Source organism: Papio anubis, chromosome 9 (assembly GCF_008728515.1).
Source record: "Papio anubis isolate 15944 chromosome 9, Panubis1.0, whole genome shotgun sequence".
Taxonomy (NCBI): domain Eukaryota; kingdom Metazoa; phylum Chordata; class Mammalia; order Primates; family Cercopithecidae; genus Papio; species Papio anubis.
Window position 1 is genome coordinate 35,389,322 of NC_044984.1, and position 17,650 is coordinate 35,406,971.

At 39.4% G+C, this 17,650-nt stretch overlaps 1 protein-coding gene across 3 annotated transcripts in view; it reads left to right on the top strand.

Annotated features, from left to right (window-relative positions):
* Window positions 1-6,137: 6,137 nt before the first annotated feature.
* CNTN1 (contactin 1) overlaps window positions 6,138-17,650 on the top strand; it is a 389,373-nt gene continuing 377,860 nt past the window's right edge. For 2 of the 3 annotated variants that reach the window (XM_017945784.2, XM_017945787.3), the window contains exon 1: window positions 6,138-6,289. The gene's annotated coding sequence lies outside the window, so the exon portion shown is untranslated. Of the gene's footprint in view, window positions 6,290-6,676; window positions 7,036-17,650 lie in introns of those variants that run through there. The other variant, XM_017945786.3, reaches the window with a different exon arrangement.

Here is a 17,650-nt window from a genome sequence, read left to right on the forward strand (position 1 = left end):
TATAATAAGGGATATTGTGAACAATTTTTGTTCAAAATATTAAAAATAAGTTTGAATATTTGGATGAAATGGACAAATTCTCTTCTCTGTTCCTTCTCCTTTGCACCTCTCTATTATTTTGTGAGGGTGGGATGCATATTTGGGTAGATGACCTTTTATAAAAGCACTGATATATTGTATTAGGCCATTCTTGCATTGCTGTAAAGAAATGCTTGAAACTGGGTAATTTATAAAGAAAAGAGGTTTAATTGGTTCACTGTTCTTCAGGCTTTACAGGAAACATGGAGCTGGCATTTACTTGGCTTCTAGGGAAGCTTCAGGAAGTTTCCAAACATGGCAGAAGCTGAAGGGGGAGCAGGGACATCACCTGGTAAAAGAAGGAGCAAGAGAGAGCGCCAGAGTAGAGGGGAGGTGCCACACATTTTTAAACAACCAGATCTTGTGTTAACTCACTTATCACTAACAAGATGGCCCAGGTCATTCATGAGGGATCTGCTCCCATGATCCAAACACCTCCCACCAGGTTCCACCTCCAACACAAGGGATTACATTTCAACATGAGATTTGGGTGGGGACAAATATTCAAACTAGATCATTAGTGTTGTTGTTTAAATGTGTCCCCCAAAGTTCATGTGTTGGAAATTGAATACCAATGCAACACTGTTGAGAGGTAGGACCTTTAAGAGATCATTAGATCATAGGGCTCTGACTTCATAAGTCTGAGCTAGTGCCCTTATGGCAGGAGTGGGTGATTTATAAAAGAATAAGTTGGGCCTTCTTCCCTCCTTTCCCTCCCCCTCCTTTTCTCTCTCTACAATGGGATGATGCAGCAGAAATCCCCCACCAGATGTCAGCCCTTTGATCTTTCCAGCCTCCAGAATTGTGAGGAAATAAATTTCTGTTCTTCCTAAATTACCCAATCTCAGGTATTCTGTCATAGTAGCACAAAACAGACTAAGATAAAAGGTCTTCTAATGTCCAATCTTTTATCCACTTCAGAGGGTGAAGGTATCCATTATTTCAAAGAGCTATTCAGAAAATAGGATTTTCAGTGTCTATAATGAGAGTTGGTAATGAAAGGAAAGGGCATATTAATTAAGGTTGAGAGTGGGAGTTCACTAATAATATCTGGCTGCTGACATTCCATGAATAAGGAGAGTAAAGCTACAATTTAAACAACCGAATTGAGCATTGGCCACTTCCCATGAGTTGTATGAGTTGAAAGAATTTGAGGACACATTGGCTATGAACTAAGGAGTAGCATGTCCTTTTGTTACATTATACACTGATTCCTATTACACAAATGGGGCAACACGAAAGATAAATTAGTGAACTCCATTGTGAAACAATAGATGTGAAGATATCCTTGCAATATTCGCATGTGTCCTTTTCTGTAAATTTGGTCTTTTGGTGCATAGCAGTTACTGCCAAAGCTAAGAGGTTTTAATATTACTCTTAATCCCTAAAAGATTACAGTAGCTGTGCATGAGTAGCAAGTTGCTGCTGTTGAATATATATCCAGTATTTAGTATTCAAAAACTATTTTCCCGGCCTGGTGTCCCCACTACGTGGCACTGATAGTTCGTGTATGTGTGTGTGTGTGCGCGCGCACATGCATGCTTGGTGCAGTTTGCTTGCATTCCCAGTTGGCTATGTAAAAGCTAGGTCAGTGGGCTGATGTGATCTCTGAGATGCTGCAGACTGGGTTTAGCATGACTTTCTTTAAATCAATAGGCAGAACCTTGGTTACCTTTCTGCTGTGGTAATTGCAGCTTAAAATATTAATTGGAAAAGCCCCATTTTCCTTACTCTCCCTCTTTTTTGCCATATCAGGTATGTTAGAAACTGTTCTGGGAAGCCTGGAGAAGTGAGGAAATGGTGGGCGGAGCAGAGGAGAAAGAAAGGGAGTACATGCTGTGGAAAGCTGCACTGTTGCTGTAGTTTCCTTTCCCCTCACTGAGGTTTAATCACTAGTTGGAGGAAATTGGAATGTTTGAAGAAGGAGGGCCAGTATAGGGTGTAAAAAGGAGGGGAAGACAGGATAATTCAATAATAAGGCAAAAAGCAGTTTAGCAAAGCAATGCTCAATAAATTGTACTATGGAACTCTGTAAGTTACTAGGGAGTCAGAGTCATCCAGGGCACATGGCAAAATTGTCCTACTGTTCCTTTTGCAGATCTGTAGACAGGTTCTATACCAGACTGCCAGATTGGAAGGATTCACACTATTGTTTCTATAATTCCCTTCTTCCTAATTTTAGGGGCAGAAGTGCCAGCTGGCCATCCATTTTCCAACAGCTTTCTTCATACCTCAACACCAGTCCTGATAACTCTGATCCCATACTCATGAAGCAGATCTCAAACTTACAAGCAAGTTGAATCTGAACTGAATTTATAGTTAAAGTGGCATACTTTCACATATTTTTATAGATGTTGGAAGATGAGTACATCAATTGGATCAGTACTGAAAACATCAAAAGGCTAGATGATACAGGGAGGAAAAAGGGAAGGAACTCTGCTGAAAGAAATACCAAAACAAGGCCGGGCGCGGTGGCTCCAGCCTGTAATCCCAGCACTTTGGGAGGCCGAGACGGGCGGATCACGAGGTCAGGAGATCGAGACCATCCTGGCTAACCCGGTGAAACCCCGTCTCTACTAAAAAAAAAAAATACAAAAAACTAGCCAGGTGAGGCGGCGGGCGCCTGTAGTCCCAGCTACTCGGGAGGCTGAGGCAGGAGAATGGCGTGAACCCGGGAGGCAGAGCTTGCAGTGAGCTGAGATCCGGCCACTGCACTCCAGCCTGGGCGACAGAGTGAGACTCCGTCTCAAAAAAAAAAAGAAATACCAAAACAGTTATTGTTCATGTGGTAGAAAAAGTAATGAATGAAGAGTCTTAAGACCTGGGGTCTAGCTGCAGCTTTCCCCTAACTACTCACAAGACCTTAAGCAAATTCTGTCCCTCCCTCACAGAATAATGAGTGGAATTCAATAATTTCTTTCTTTCCTCCTCCTCCTCCTTCTCCTCCTCCTCCTTGTCTTCTTCTCCTTCTCCTTCACCTTCTCCTTCTCCTTCACCTTCTCCTTCTCCTATTCCTTTTCCTCTTCTTTCTTCTTCTTCTTCATCTTCTTTTTTTTTGAGATAGAGTTTTGCTCTTGTTGCTGCCCAGGCTGGAGTGCAATGGCACAATCTCGGCTCACCGCAACCTCCGCCTCCCAGGTTCAAGTGATTCTCCTGCCACAGCCTCCTGAGTAGCTGGGATCACAGGCATGCACCACTACGCCCGGCTAATTTTGTATTTTTAGTAGAGAAAGGGTTTCTTCATGTTGGTCAGGCTGGTCCTGAACTCCCAACCTCCGGTAATCCACCTGCCTTGGCCTCCCAAAGTGCTGGCATTACAAAGAATTCAATAATTTCTAAGATCCTTCAAACTTTCATGTTTTATAAACCATATATTTGTCAACAAATACATATTAGATGTCTGCAATATGCCAAACATTATATACACACCTATAATACCGTATTACCTTTGTTTTTGAAGGACCACATTTCTCTTTGGTTACTCAATTTCCTCATTGTGAAATGCGACTAATGATGACTCTCCTGCTTATTTTAGAACACAGAGGGAGATTGTATCTGAAAGTGATTTGAAAATCTAAAATGTTCTGTAGCAGATACCTTCGATAGATTCATTTGTATTCACAGGTTTTTCTCTTTGAGATAATAAGCAATAACCTGAAAACGCTCTGTTTTACTTGAAAATGTGTGAGATGCCTGATCCAGAGAGAAATTATCCTAATACTGTTCTAGAGTTGTGTGTGCATGTACACACAAAGCTGCTAATTAGATCACAGTAAATGCACAAAGTAACATTGTCTGCTTGAATAATAAAGAATGTGTTCTATGAGATCTTGTCTATTTTATTCATCATTATACTTATAATAGTAATATTTGCTGAAGGAATGAATGAGTGAAGCAATGAAAGAATGCAGATAGCAGAGGTTTCTTTAGTTTTCTTTTTATTACCTATTTCAATTATTGTGTCATCTTCAATATTTAGGTATTTTCTTTGATACTTTTTCTTCTCCTCCGATTACCTCTAGAAGAGAGTATGTTGAAGCTCATTCTGACTCAAAATAATTTATGCTTAGGAATCAAAAGATGTTCGTGTTGCAAACACACATTCCTAAGAAATATTGCTATTGTAATTGCTTACTGAAATCATCTTTAACATGTTCAATATACTATTCTGCTTTAGTTCTGTAGCACCTAACACAGGATATGGCACTGAAAAAGTGCTCAGTAATTCCTGAATGATTTGGCCAGTTCAATGGAATAACTGGTGTGAGTACCTGGGACAAAGGTGCATGACTAATAGGAGTATTGTGTAAGAAATGACACAGGGCTTCTGAAATTTGCCATAGCATATTTAGTCATTTCCATTCAGTGTTAAGATGGTTGTCACCATACAAATCATATCTATTTGTTCACTGTAAATTTTATCTAGGGTCCCTCTGTACCTTCAAATGCTTTATTTTATTTTATTACTTTATTTTATTTTATATTTTTTGAGATGGAGTCTCGCTCTGTCGCCCAGGCTGGAGTGCAGTGGCCAGATCTCAGCTCACTGCAAGCTCCGCCTCCCGGGTTTACGCCATTCTCCTGCCTCAGCCTCCCGAGTAGCTGGGACTACAGGCGCCCACCACTACGCCAGGCTAATTTTTTTTTTTTTTTTTTTTTTTCAGTACAGACGGGGTTTCACCGTGTTAGCCAGGCTGGTCGCGATCTCCTGACTTCGTTATCCGCCTGCTTTGGCCTCCCAAAGTGCTGGGATTACAGGCGTGAGCCACCTTGCCTGGCCCCCACCTTCAAATGCGTTAATCAGATTCCTTCAGTATTATGAAGAAAACTATGAAAAGCCTTACCTGATGATAGTAATAACAACCATAACCACTAAGTAGAGAGTCTACATTTATTAATAGCAATGTCATCTTCTAACAGTTGTCCAGTGTCCCAGGCCTATCATAAGCTCTTTGAGAATGAGAGTTGTGTCTTATGCTCAGCACTTAAGATGGCTACTTAATTTAGATAGAAGAAGAACGTGGCTATTTGCAGGCAGAAGGCAACTTGATTCCTCACATGGTACTATATACTAAGACGCTTTAGACCCCCAGTTTTACCTGTGGTAGTTCTAGCATATTCCTTCATTTAAGGAGTCTTTTGAATTCCGTAATTTCCAGATTCCACCTGAATAAATGGCGGAGATGGCATTTGAACACAAAGTTATTCTACCCTGTCCCCTTCACATAAAAGACAGGCTTGTGATCACCTAGGTTTGGGGGGCATACACATCCTCTCAGTGTTTGAGTACCAAAGAAATGATGAACCAATATCAGTAGAAAAGCAACAGATTGGTTATCAATCAGTCTGATGGTGATTATTTAAAGACTTTTGCCACCAACTGAACTGCCCCAAAGCAAATCTCTCATGTAGTTTGACCTTAATTTCTTTTACACTTTCTTGAGAGGTTATTATGCATGCAGTGCTTCCCTATTTAAAACACTGTTTTTACCAGGGGATATTTGGGGGTCTTCTGCATTACAGGCTAAGCAATTCAGTCTTTTCTCAAGAAAAACTGCCATGTTACATCTGGGCAAAAATGGAAACTTAAAAAAGAATCCTCACATCGTTTTATTTTCCTGTGTGCATGTGTGTGTGTGTATTTTGTCCCACATAAGTATCTTATTATTTCCCAATCGAAGCTCATTCTTCTCTATGAGGCGCTGCCCTGATATTTTCGCCTGACAAATCTCCCGGAGCAGATGGTCCCTTCAGGGAAGCTCAGGAAAGTGCTGGGTGTCTAGTTATGTCTGGCCCATCCCTCCCTCTTGGGGCCTCAAATGACAAGTCATCAAACCAGTTTCTCTCCAGCGAAGGATCCTTGATTCGGTAGCAGCAGGTTTGGGTTTCAGGCACTGCAGAGAACCTTTGCAGTTGGGTTTAGCAGCTACCCAAGTCTGCAGCCTGCGCTGGTCCTGGGGGTGAGAGTGATATCCCTGTTGTCCAATCAGAGACACGGGTTTCCATGCGGTCCCCGCCCCACTTTCCCCGCTGCCCCAATAACCGCCCTAAAAGGCCGGGCTTCTGCTGTCAAGTAGCCAGGGTGGGCTCCGCCGAGGCGAGGAGGGGCGCGGGTGGGGAGATGCGCTCCCAGGTGTTTGCCGCGGAAGTGGGAAACCTGTAGGGTATGGTCCAGCTGTGCCGCACCGAGGCGAGCAGGAGCAGGGAACAGGTAGGAAGCCGGACTTTTCCTTCTTTGCAGATAAAATAAAGAATGCGCATTTCCATGCTGTTGCTTCCCTTCCCCCAGCCCCGCCCCGCCCTCGTCACCCCCACATCTCCTGTGGACGCTGCAGCTCTCGCCGTGAAGTACGGCGCTGGAAGGACTGGGGCGGAGGTAGCTGGGGTGCGGGGAAGCAGGGGTGCGGGATGCCGGAGACCTGGGGTGCCGGACAGGGCAGGACGGCAGTGCCCTAGGAGAGGGCTCCGAGCCTGGGGTCTGTGTCTGGTTAACTTTCCTCTCGGAGGCTGCCACCGCCGCCAGCGCCGGGAACTCGCCCCAGGGATGCCATATCGCCTCGGCAGGGGAGGGGTGGGGAAGCAGAGAGGTCGGCAGCCCGGGGCGCGCAGATCTTTCGCTCCCGACGCCGGCCCGCACCTGCTGATCTTCCCCATCCCACCTGGGCGCCTGGCTAGCGCATCCACGAAAACCTGGGAGCGGTTGCGGAGAGGGGAAGAAGGGACTTGTTTGTCCCCTGGCCCCTCTGTTAAGATCTAGCTCCCTTCAGGAGATGGGGGTGGGGAACAATCCCTGGAACTCGAAGGGCACGTTCCGATTAATCACATCTCCGTTGAGAAGGCACCGGCCCTTCTCCAGGATCTGCCGCTGGCGGGAGGGAGAGACCGCGGAGCCACTGCCCCTTCCCTCCTAGCCTGGCGCTGTCTATGGGAACCACCTTCACACCTAGTTTCTGAAAGGTGGGTTTGGCTTCAGGGATTCCCAGGGAGTCAAGTGATTGTGCCCGGATGAGCTCCGAGCGGCTGCGAGGCTGCCTCCCTAGGTGACCGCATCTGGGTAGTAGGTGTTGGCCTAGTGCCGGTTCCTGCAGGAGTCAGATTGCTGGGAGCAGTAGGCAGAAGAATTGCAGAGAAATCCGACGCGGCATCACCCTCTAAGACTGATGACACCCTGCAATGAAAATTCCTGAAAAATTGGGATGATGGGAAGGAGGAAGAGGGGATAGCTGTGACCTTTCCTTATTTATTTATTTATTTTCATGCCAGACCGGGCATGGGTATTCGTACGTGTGCTTATGTGTGCACATCTCCAAGGTGGAGCTATATATAGCTCCTGCATACCCAGCCCGGCTTCCCTGCTGCTGAGCCGGCTGCCTTGGCCTTCTCAAGCAATCTGGAAGCACTGAGTGGGAGGGGCAAAAGGGAATCCAATTCTCCATTGGGGGAAAAGCCGGAGAAGCATTCAGACTGCTGAAAGCCTGCGTGAAATAATGTTTTTGTAACTCATGTAAAGATCAATATTTCATATTTCATGTTTTCAATACGTCATATTTCGTGTTTTCAGTATTTCAGTATTTTGAAAACATTCTTAGAGTGCCCATATGATCTTCATCCATTTCGCTGCATTTTTTCAGTTTTCTAAGTGTACATATGAACCTTACCAGCCCGAAGTGTAACACAAATCAAATTAATACATGCCGTATCTGGGATATTTTATTAGACTCGGCATAGCGGTTTGGTTATTTGGTAGTAAATTTATTTGAGTGATAACTTATATCTAACAGCATTTGGGGAACTGGGAATGGATCCACCCACTTTCCAGGACTAAGGAAGTGTTAGAACCCTTGCGGGTGTAGATTTGATGTATTTCTTTGTACAGATTTTACTTGTGGACCTGATATTTAAATTTGTACTGCTTTTTCATATCACATCTATTTGTACTACGTGGACTTTCTTTTATAGATTGATGTATGTGCATTTATCTTTGCCATTCCCCGAAATTATTTATTCCTGATGACAACCTTTCCATTTTCACGGATGAAGAAACTAAGATTCAGAGGACACAAGTGATTGGTCTAAAGTCTTCTGAAAACTTGAATATTCCAACAACCTGCTGTGTAATTATACTGCATAGCAGTTTCCCCTCAAATAGAATACTTTTTAGCTTCCCAGGATTTTTGGTCCTGGTAACAAAATGTGGTCAATGTTGATACCAGAAACAATATAAACCAAGTTTATTCAGTTCTAGCCTGACATGTATCCCTACAAAAATTAATTCTGTGTTTTAAGAACAAAATTCTAACTTGCCAAGTCATTTTGAAGATAAATGATTTAATCTACCAAGTTATCATCACAGGCAGTGTGAGCTGGCTTTTAATTTTGCTCTGCAACTTCCTAATGATCTGATTTGGAGCAAGTTAATTAAACTCTGAGAATCTGTTTCCTTGTCTTCAAAAGGAATTTTATAGCATTGAATTTTCAGGTTGCTATGAGGGTCATAAAAAAGTATGCATGTTTCTATCATGGGGATGGGCACATAGTGGGTCATTAATAAATAGAGCTACTACTGGTAATTATAACAATACATAATTATTTTATTGTACATTGGTTGATACAGTGGTATGTATCAACTAAATGCATTTTAAAATTCAGTGTTCTAACAAAACGATCACTCCTCTTCAGAATCTCTAGTAGACTATTTTCACTTGGAAACTTAATCATGCTTAGTCTTATTTTGTTGCTTAATCCTCATTTGTATGTCTGATTTGTTTTCTAATTAGGAAGTACTTTGCAGAAAAAGACTATGCTTATAATCTTTTTGTATACCCCACCACATTGAACACAGTCCTATTATATAGCCTTAAAGATTCTTGTTCAGGAAGCATCATCCTAAGAAGCTAGATGGGTGCTGCAATGATTTGGGGATAATTTTTTGGTAGAAGGCTGTGTATTGGGAGGAAACTATCCTCTCCATGAGGAGTAATGGATGACATAAAGTGTTTCTATATCCTTCCATAGAATGATTCAGTTTTCCAGTAGGGGTTTTGACTATGTACTGGTTCTATGTATTCTCTTGTATCTTGTGTCCCTTGAGACCAACTAGAAAGAGCTGAAATAGACAATTTATATTTTGGTATACAAAATATGCTCTATAATTGCCTTATTTCAAAAACATCAACCAATCCTTCAATTTCCATCTATTTCTACATGCAAATTGGCCATGGTTTCTATCATATCTCACAACCTATTCTAACTCACCAGTAAGCTCCTCCTCCTCAATTCCAATGTTTGTTTTCTTTTTTATTGGTGTATTATTCATCGTTCTCTTCTGACCTTCTATTTTCCATATTGTCCATCTTGTTCTTGAAATTTTGCTCCTTGACACTACAATGCTCTGATACCATACTTTTTTCTTAATTTTTCTAACTTTCCTTTCTTTGTCTCTCTCTTATCTTCTCTTTCTACTTCTAGCTTTCAAGCAAATACCCCAAATTGATGACAATTTATCTTACTGAAAATAAAGTTCTCCTTCTGCATTTCCATTCCTAATCTTCCTCCCATTAGCCATTTCCTTTACACTTATCCTACTGGCTAAGACAGGCTTTGGGAGGAAGCCTGCAGGTGTTAATATTTAGGTATCACGATGCAGTTAAGCGAATATCAGCAAGTCAATCGGGGATTATCATAGCATTTACATGAGAGGATTTTGTGATTTTTAAAATATTAAGTGAGATAATGCATGTTAAACATTCAAAATAGGGTTTGGCCCATGGTAGTTACTCATAAAGCATAGCTATTAATAATAGAAGTGCTGTTTATAGCAATTGTAATGTACAAGATGAAAACTGGTTTTCGTTTTTCCCCATGGATAGGCATCATTCATAAACTGGCTTTTATCAATGGAGACTACAACTTTACAGGCTTTTTTTTTTTTTTTTTGAGATGGAGTCTCTCTCTGTCACCCAGGCTGGAGTGCGGTGGCGCGATCTCGGCTCACTGCAAGCTCCCTCGCCTCCCTGGTTCATGCCATTCTCCTGCCTCAGCCTCCCAAGAAGCTGGGACTACAGGTGCCCGCCACCACGCCCAGCTAATTTTTTTGTATTTTTAGTAGAGACGGGGTTTCCCTGTGTTCACCAGGATGGTCTCGATCTCTTGACCTCATGATCCGCCTGCCTTGGCCTCCCAAAGTGCTGGGATTACAGGCGTGAGCCACCGCGTCCAGCCAGTTAGTTACTTTTTATGACTTTCTTTCCTCTAGGCCAAGTGTTCACCATATAGTCAGTAATTAATTCATTTTTATTTTCAACTCTAATTTGTATCTTTCTCTGCTTATTCCAGCACTAGTTTCATCTGGCATTCCATGCCTGGATGAGTGCAGTAGGCATATTATCAAATCTTCCAATATATAAGTCTATCTGCTTTAATCTAAGATGCCGTGTATTATTGGTATAATGTGCTTTCAATTTTCATTAATGCTTCTATTTTCCTTTGAAACTTTCACTGTACTTTAGTTCAAATCTTAAAGAGCACTGACTTTGGAGCAGGAGACTCAGGTTCAACTCCTGACAATAGGACTGATTAGTTGTGTGACCTTGGAAATGTAGCAGCAGGAGGATGGGGCATTATTTCACTTCAATAATATGAATAACCTACTGTGTAAAGTTATATTCAAAAGTCTATTTAATATCACATTGAAAATAGTACTTTATTATTATAAGGACATCTAGAATCATTAAAGAAATACTGGGAATAAAGAAAAATCCACCAAATTCCACAAAACAAAGAGATCCTATTTCAATCTTCCAGTCTTATTTCTATTAATATAAATAAGTATTTTTCAATTATAGATTTGAGTTTATAGTGAACATTCACTTTTGTTAGCTTTTTAAACTTAATATACCATAAACATTTATTCATTTCATTTAATATTCTTACTAGCCATATTTTTCTTTTTTTTTTTTTTGGCTGTCAATATTCTATAATAGATCTTTAGATTGTTTTCAGTTTTGCATAGTCATGAAAATGAACCTTTATATATATTAATATTTGCATTTCTGACCATTTCTTTATGACAGCTTCTTAGAAGTTACCCAGGCAAAAGTGTGAATATTTTTAGCTTCGTAACACTTACTGGCAAATTGCTTCCCCCAAAATGTAAGCACAGATTTATACTCTACCAGTGGTTGTACCAGTTTGGCCATACTCCCATTAACACTTGGTACTATTTTTTAAAATTGGGATCATTTTGACAGTATAAATTATGCATCTAGTTTTCTCCTGAGTTATTGTTCATATGATTTTGGGTAAGTTCAAAAATGTTATTATATTTATTGGTTCTTTGTATTTCTTAATTTGTGAATTTCATTTGACTATTGGAGTGTTCATATTTTCTCATGTAATAGGAAATCTATGGTATGCTGCAAAAATTTTCCTCACCTTGTTCTTTGCATTTTAAAAAATGCTTTCTAACACAGAGAAATGTATAGCCTTACTGTAGTTTATAAATCTATTTGCAGTAGTGTCTCTTTGTAGCTTTCAGGTTCAGAAAACTTTCTGCCACTTAACGGAGAATTGAATATAAAAACAACATATGACGGTGCTATTGCTGAACTTCTTTCCTCCTTTGAAGCAGAATCTGGCTTATGTATATCATATGTATATCCCAGTGCGAAATGGCTCCTGGGGACACATAAAATTCACTCAGTCTATTAAGATTCCATTATTCTTTAGGCAGCTCCCCATGAAGTGAATAGTACCTTAATTCTTTCTGAGCTACTATTGTCCATTTCAAAAGAGCCACAGGGCAGAATGCACTATGGAAGATATTAATGGCCAGGTTACTCAGCCAGAGCAGGGCACTTTGTTTGCACAATTATCTGAATGACTCAGGCACTAAATCTGCTTCTGCCAGGATTATCCAGATGGTCCTTAATTCACTAGATAATTGTTCACCCCTGTACTTGATTTTGATGGTGTAGACCTGAGCATGTCATTGCTTTTCCTTCCCTGTTTTGTTACCACTCTAAATGCTTAGTGCTGGTTGCATTAGTTTCTGTTATGAGAGGCAGATTGCCCGGTTCTTCAGTGCATAGGTGTTAAGAGTTATGCAGAGCTTTGCACGAAACCTAGCTCAGTCAGTTACTAGCAGTGTGCTTTGAGGCTGGCCACTTAATTTTTTTTTTTTTTTTTTTTCTGAGGCGGAGTCTCGCTGTGTTGCCCAGGCTGGAGTGCAGTAGCATGATCTCAGTTCACTGCAAGCTCTGCATCCCAGGTTCACGCCATTCTCCTGCCTCAGCCTCCTGAATAGCTGGGACTACAGGTGCCCGCCAGATGGCTGGCTAAGTTTTTGTTTGTTTGTTTTTTTTTTAAGTAGAGATGGGGTTTCAGCGTGTTAGCCAGGATGGTCTCGATCCCCTAACCTCATGATCCTCCCGCCTCAGCCTCCGAAAGTGCTGGGATTACAGGCGTTAACCACCGCGCCCGGCCATGAGGCCAGCCACTTAAATTTTTTTACAACTTTGTTTTCTGTGTAAAAAACAGATATTCAGAGTTTGAAGTCCGTATTTCATTCTCCTCTCTCATAGTCGCCTTCTCCTGAGTACATTCTATATGTCATAACCACAGTTGTCTTTCTAAAGTCAATCTCATCATATGCTTCCTCTGCTGAAAATTTTTTAAGTTCCCCTTTAGTTGTATTAATAAGATGTCTGAAGTCTTTTGCATTGCACCTAAAGTCCTTTATTAAGTGGTGCCTGGTAACTTCTCTAGATTCATTTTCTCATTAATCAAATTTCTCCCATCTCCAGTCTCCCACAATGTCAATCAACTGAACTGTTTGCCTTCTCCTAATGCATCTTGTTTTCTCTTTTCTCCCAACACCCTCCCATGTTCCCTATGTTCTATTCTCTCCCATAAATAACCTGTTTTCTTGTCTGCTTTTTAACTGACCTAACCTTTTCATGCCTTGGATCAGGTGCTACCATTTCTTGGAGGACTTCCCTGAATTCTCAGTCTTAAATTTTGACTCCTATAGTGACCTGTGGATATCCTTGCCATGTCACTTACCATACTACATTGTACTGATTGTTTACTTGTCTCTTGTCCCCACTGTAAGTCCTGGAGGATAGAGGCCATACGTTATTTTTCTTTGTGTCTGATAGAGGACCTGACATATAGTTGAAACTTAATAAACATTTTCTGAAGAAATGAATAAAAGAAGGTTAAGATTAAATTAGTTTTTAGGATTTCAACAAATGAAAGATTCATATCTTTACCCTGGAAACCAATCAATAAAAACTAAAAATTGTATCAATCTTCACAATATTTCAAAAATTAACTTCCTGGTTTTGTTGATTTATACAGGATAAGCAAGAGAGATTTTATTTTTTAATGAGGAATTTTGTAATGAAAAGCATGCCTAAGACAGCTAATAATTCCAAATTGCTAAATCAGTCAATAAATATCTTTTAAATAATTCTGCATTTTAAAAGGAAAGAGGAATGTATAGTTACATGGATAATGTAGATGTATAAATTTAGCTGTGTAGGAATTAAATAACGGCAAAGTTAATTTCACCTTTCTTTATTTAATAGAAGGTCTTCCATTGGTGTCATCTTTGGCAGATTACAAAGTATGGTCACATGCGTAGCCTTATTTGATCCTTCATAACAGTCTTGAAAATTAGATTCAACGTCATGGTTATCCACATTTATAGATTAAAAAAATAAGCTCAGAGAAGTAAGTAATTTGCCGAAGGTTACACGTTAGTGGTAAATCTGGAAAAGTAAGATGATCTGGCTCATAGTTGAGTGTCCTATGTGTTATGCTTGGCCCAGAACATTTCACTGAGAGATGACTGGCATCATTTTGTCTAGGTTAAGGACAACAATCTTGATAATAATAATCCCCTTAAAGTCCTGAGCAATGTAGTAAAAATGTATTACATTATACCTATATAGGGTTTTTGCTTTGATTTTTAGTAATCTGAGAAGAAACCAACTGACAGAACATTGCTTTAGACATATCTTTAAGTCTTATAGTTACTTGCTCATTTTTATGTTAGGTGACAAGTATAATGCTCTTTCCCTTACTTTTTTTTTTTTTAACTTGAGTTATTAAAATTTTTTTTTCAGCCAGGCATGGTGGCTCATGCCTGTAATCCCAGCACTTTGGGAGGACGAGGTGGGCAGATCACGAGGTCAGGAGTTTGAGACCAGCCTGGCCAACATGGTGAAATCCCATCTCTACTAAAAATACAAAAATTAGCTGCACGTGGTGGCGCATGCCTGTAATCCCAGCTACTCAGGAGGCTGAGGCAGGAGAATCTTTTGAACCTGGGAGGTGGAGGTTGCAGGGAGCTGAGATCGCACCATTGCACTCCAGCCTAGGCGACGGTGAGACTCCGTCTCAAAAAAAAAAAAAAAAAATAAAAAAATAAAATAAAATTCTGGATTTTCTTAATTTAGTAGACAATGTTCAACTTTAGTCTTCAGTTTTTGGCTTAGCATATATTCAGTGTAATCCTGGAGAACCAGAGGGGTCAAATGCGTTTTTTAGGAAATAGTGCAAGCGTTGAAAAAGAAATTTATGAAAAATAGATGGGTAGTTAGAATGGTGATCTATCCTAGTTTGAAAATTATAAACACCGAGATATAAGATTGATTTTTCAAATTTGACTTGTGCAAATGTCTTCTCTATAATTGTACCTCAGTTATTAACAATCACTTATTGAGCACTCACTCTGTGTTGGGCATTTTAAAAAATGTGTTGCACATGACCATCTTAACACTTTTCAAAACCAGTGAAAAGGTTTTTTAAAGTGTATTATTCCAATTTTGCATATCAGGAAAGTTAGTTATTAAAAAGTTAATGCATGCAGAGGCTAGAATTCACACCCAGATTGTCTGACTCTGAAGCCCGAGTTTTTAAATTACTGTGTTATTCAGCACCAACCCAGGGCTCATGAGAGCTGGTTTTAGTATTTTGTGAGTCACAGTTTAAAACTCTGCTATTCTAAGTGACCCGAATCTATCCCTGGACCCTTAAATAAATTTAGTATTAATACAAGGAATTAAATAATTCTAAATTTGCATATGTTTTATTTATGAATATCTTATTAATATCTTTCACGACAGTAATTTACATGGTGCAGATTCCCAAGCATGAATTGGACCATTACAATGGTCCAATTTAAATATGCCTCTAATGGGCCAATCATTAGAATTTTGACGCAGCACCAGAAGATTTTATGCATTTCTGCCCTAATTTTGCTTTCTACCATCTCAAATGATAAACAGTAATTCTCTCCTAAGGCTTCTAATCTGATAGTATTTAATTGTCATGGTTACTAAAAGTACAGATTTGCTAACTGTAACAGATGAGATGAATATTATGAACAATATTTATGATATTCTAGCTTGAAACTCAAGCTGTTTACTGTGACAGAATTTTATATCAGATAAAACTTTCCTTTGTAAATTATTTTTATACATTAAATGCAGTGTAATTTAATTTGAAATATTTGTAAATGCCTAATGGATTGACTTTATTTTTCTTTTGGTCTATTTATATTATTTTGGAGAGCATAACAACTTTCAGATTATTTGAAAATTAACCTGCTTTCTCGAAAAATGTTATTTTCAAATTTTGGTTTATGCACAAGTTGAGTGGTAATGAACCTAAGACATCAATTTTCAGTAAAACACTGTATTATTACATTCTTTCCTCTTCCCTTTTTAATTAAAGAATAGCAGAAATACAGAAAACATTTGGCTCAATGAGCTATGACAAAGTATTCATACCTATGAAATCAACACTCAACTCAGAAGAAAGAATTTTGTCAGCACCCAGGTACCCCTCTTCCAGCCCCACTTAATCACTATCACCTTACTCTTATCCAAAGGTAGCTTCTGACTAATAAGACTGTAGAATAGTTCTGTCTGTTTTCAAAATTTATATAAGTGGAATCATGAAGTACGCATTTTTGTATCAGATTTTTTTTTTTTCCCCCAGAGACAGGGTCTTGCTTTGTTGCCCAGTCTGTTCTCAGACTCCTGGCCTCAAATGATCCTCCCTGCTCAGCCTCCCAAAGTACTGGGATTACAGGCATGAGCCATCATGCCTGGCCCAGATTCCTTTTGTTCAAAATTTTTTGTGAGCTGTGTCAATATTCTTGCATGTAGCAATAATTTATTTTCATTGTACTATAGAATTCCATTGAATGAATGCCCCCAAAATATACATATTTATTCTGTTGTTGAATACCTGGGTTGTTTCCTGTTTTGTGTTATTACTGATAGTTCTCCTATGCATGTTTTCAAATTTGTTAGACATTGTTTTTCTTTTTTCTCTTTGAGATGGAGTTTCACTCTTGTTGCCCAGGCTGGAGTGCAATGGTGCGATCTCGGCTCACCACAGCCTCCACCTCGCAGGTTCAAGTGATTATCCTGCTTCAGCCTCCTGAGTAGCTGGGATAACAAGAGCCTGCCACCACACTCAGCTAATTCTTTGTATTTTTAATAGAGGCGTGTTTTCACCGTGTTGGCCAGGCTGGTCACCAACTCTTGACCTCAGGTGATCCACCCGCCTTGGCCTCCCACACTGCTGGAAATACAGGTGTGAGTCACTGTGCCCGGCCCAAAATTGAATTATACTATATATGGTGTTCTGCCACTTTCTTTTATTTTGGACAACTTTTTCTTTCCACATGTTACAGTGCCAACACATTCTTTTCAGTACTTGCATAGTATCCCTTTGCATAAAACACAATTTATTTGTCTCATTGTTGGAACTTTGGGTAATGTTTCCAATGTGTTTTAAAAGAGTGCTACAAAAACATTATTCTGCGTGTAGTTTTGTATATTCCTGGGAATATTTTTCTAAGATATTTCTTGCTAGTCAAGAGGTGTGTGTGTGTGTGTGTGTGTGTGTGTATATATATATTTTTACAGATTATTATATATTATATTATATAATGCATATATTATATATTATATATATTATATATATTATTTATATTTACAGATTATTGGTATTTCCAAGTTGCCCTTTAAAGACTATAGTGATTTATATATAATCCTAGAAATATGAATAAGAATGTCTGCTTTTGCATATTCTCCCTAGTACTATTATCAGTCTTTCAAATACCTTTGGATTTTATATTTCCAAATCAAATTATTACTGAAAAAATAATATAAATGAAGCATAGCTGTGTGCTAAAGAGATCATAAAACATAAAATTTGGTATTTCCCTGTAGACTAAATTTTACTATTTTATATAAAAATATTTCAGTTATTTTTGGAATTGTAAAAACATTTCAGTTTATTTAAGTGGATCCCAAGTTGTTTTATAAAATTCAAACCAAAACTCCCCTGCTTTCATTGTTATTTTTAGTATTACAGCTTTTCAATGGATAAAGATTTAAATCTACATTCTGGCACTTAGTAGATACGTAATTTTGGAAAATTTACTCAGTTCCTCTTACTTTGAGTGCTTCATTTTCTGAAGTCGTGAAAATAGACATGGAAGTTAAGTTTGCTGTATCGGTCTCATCTGATTGTTTTCCAGGTTCAATTT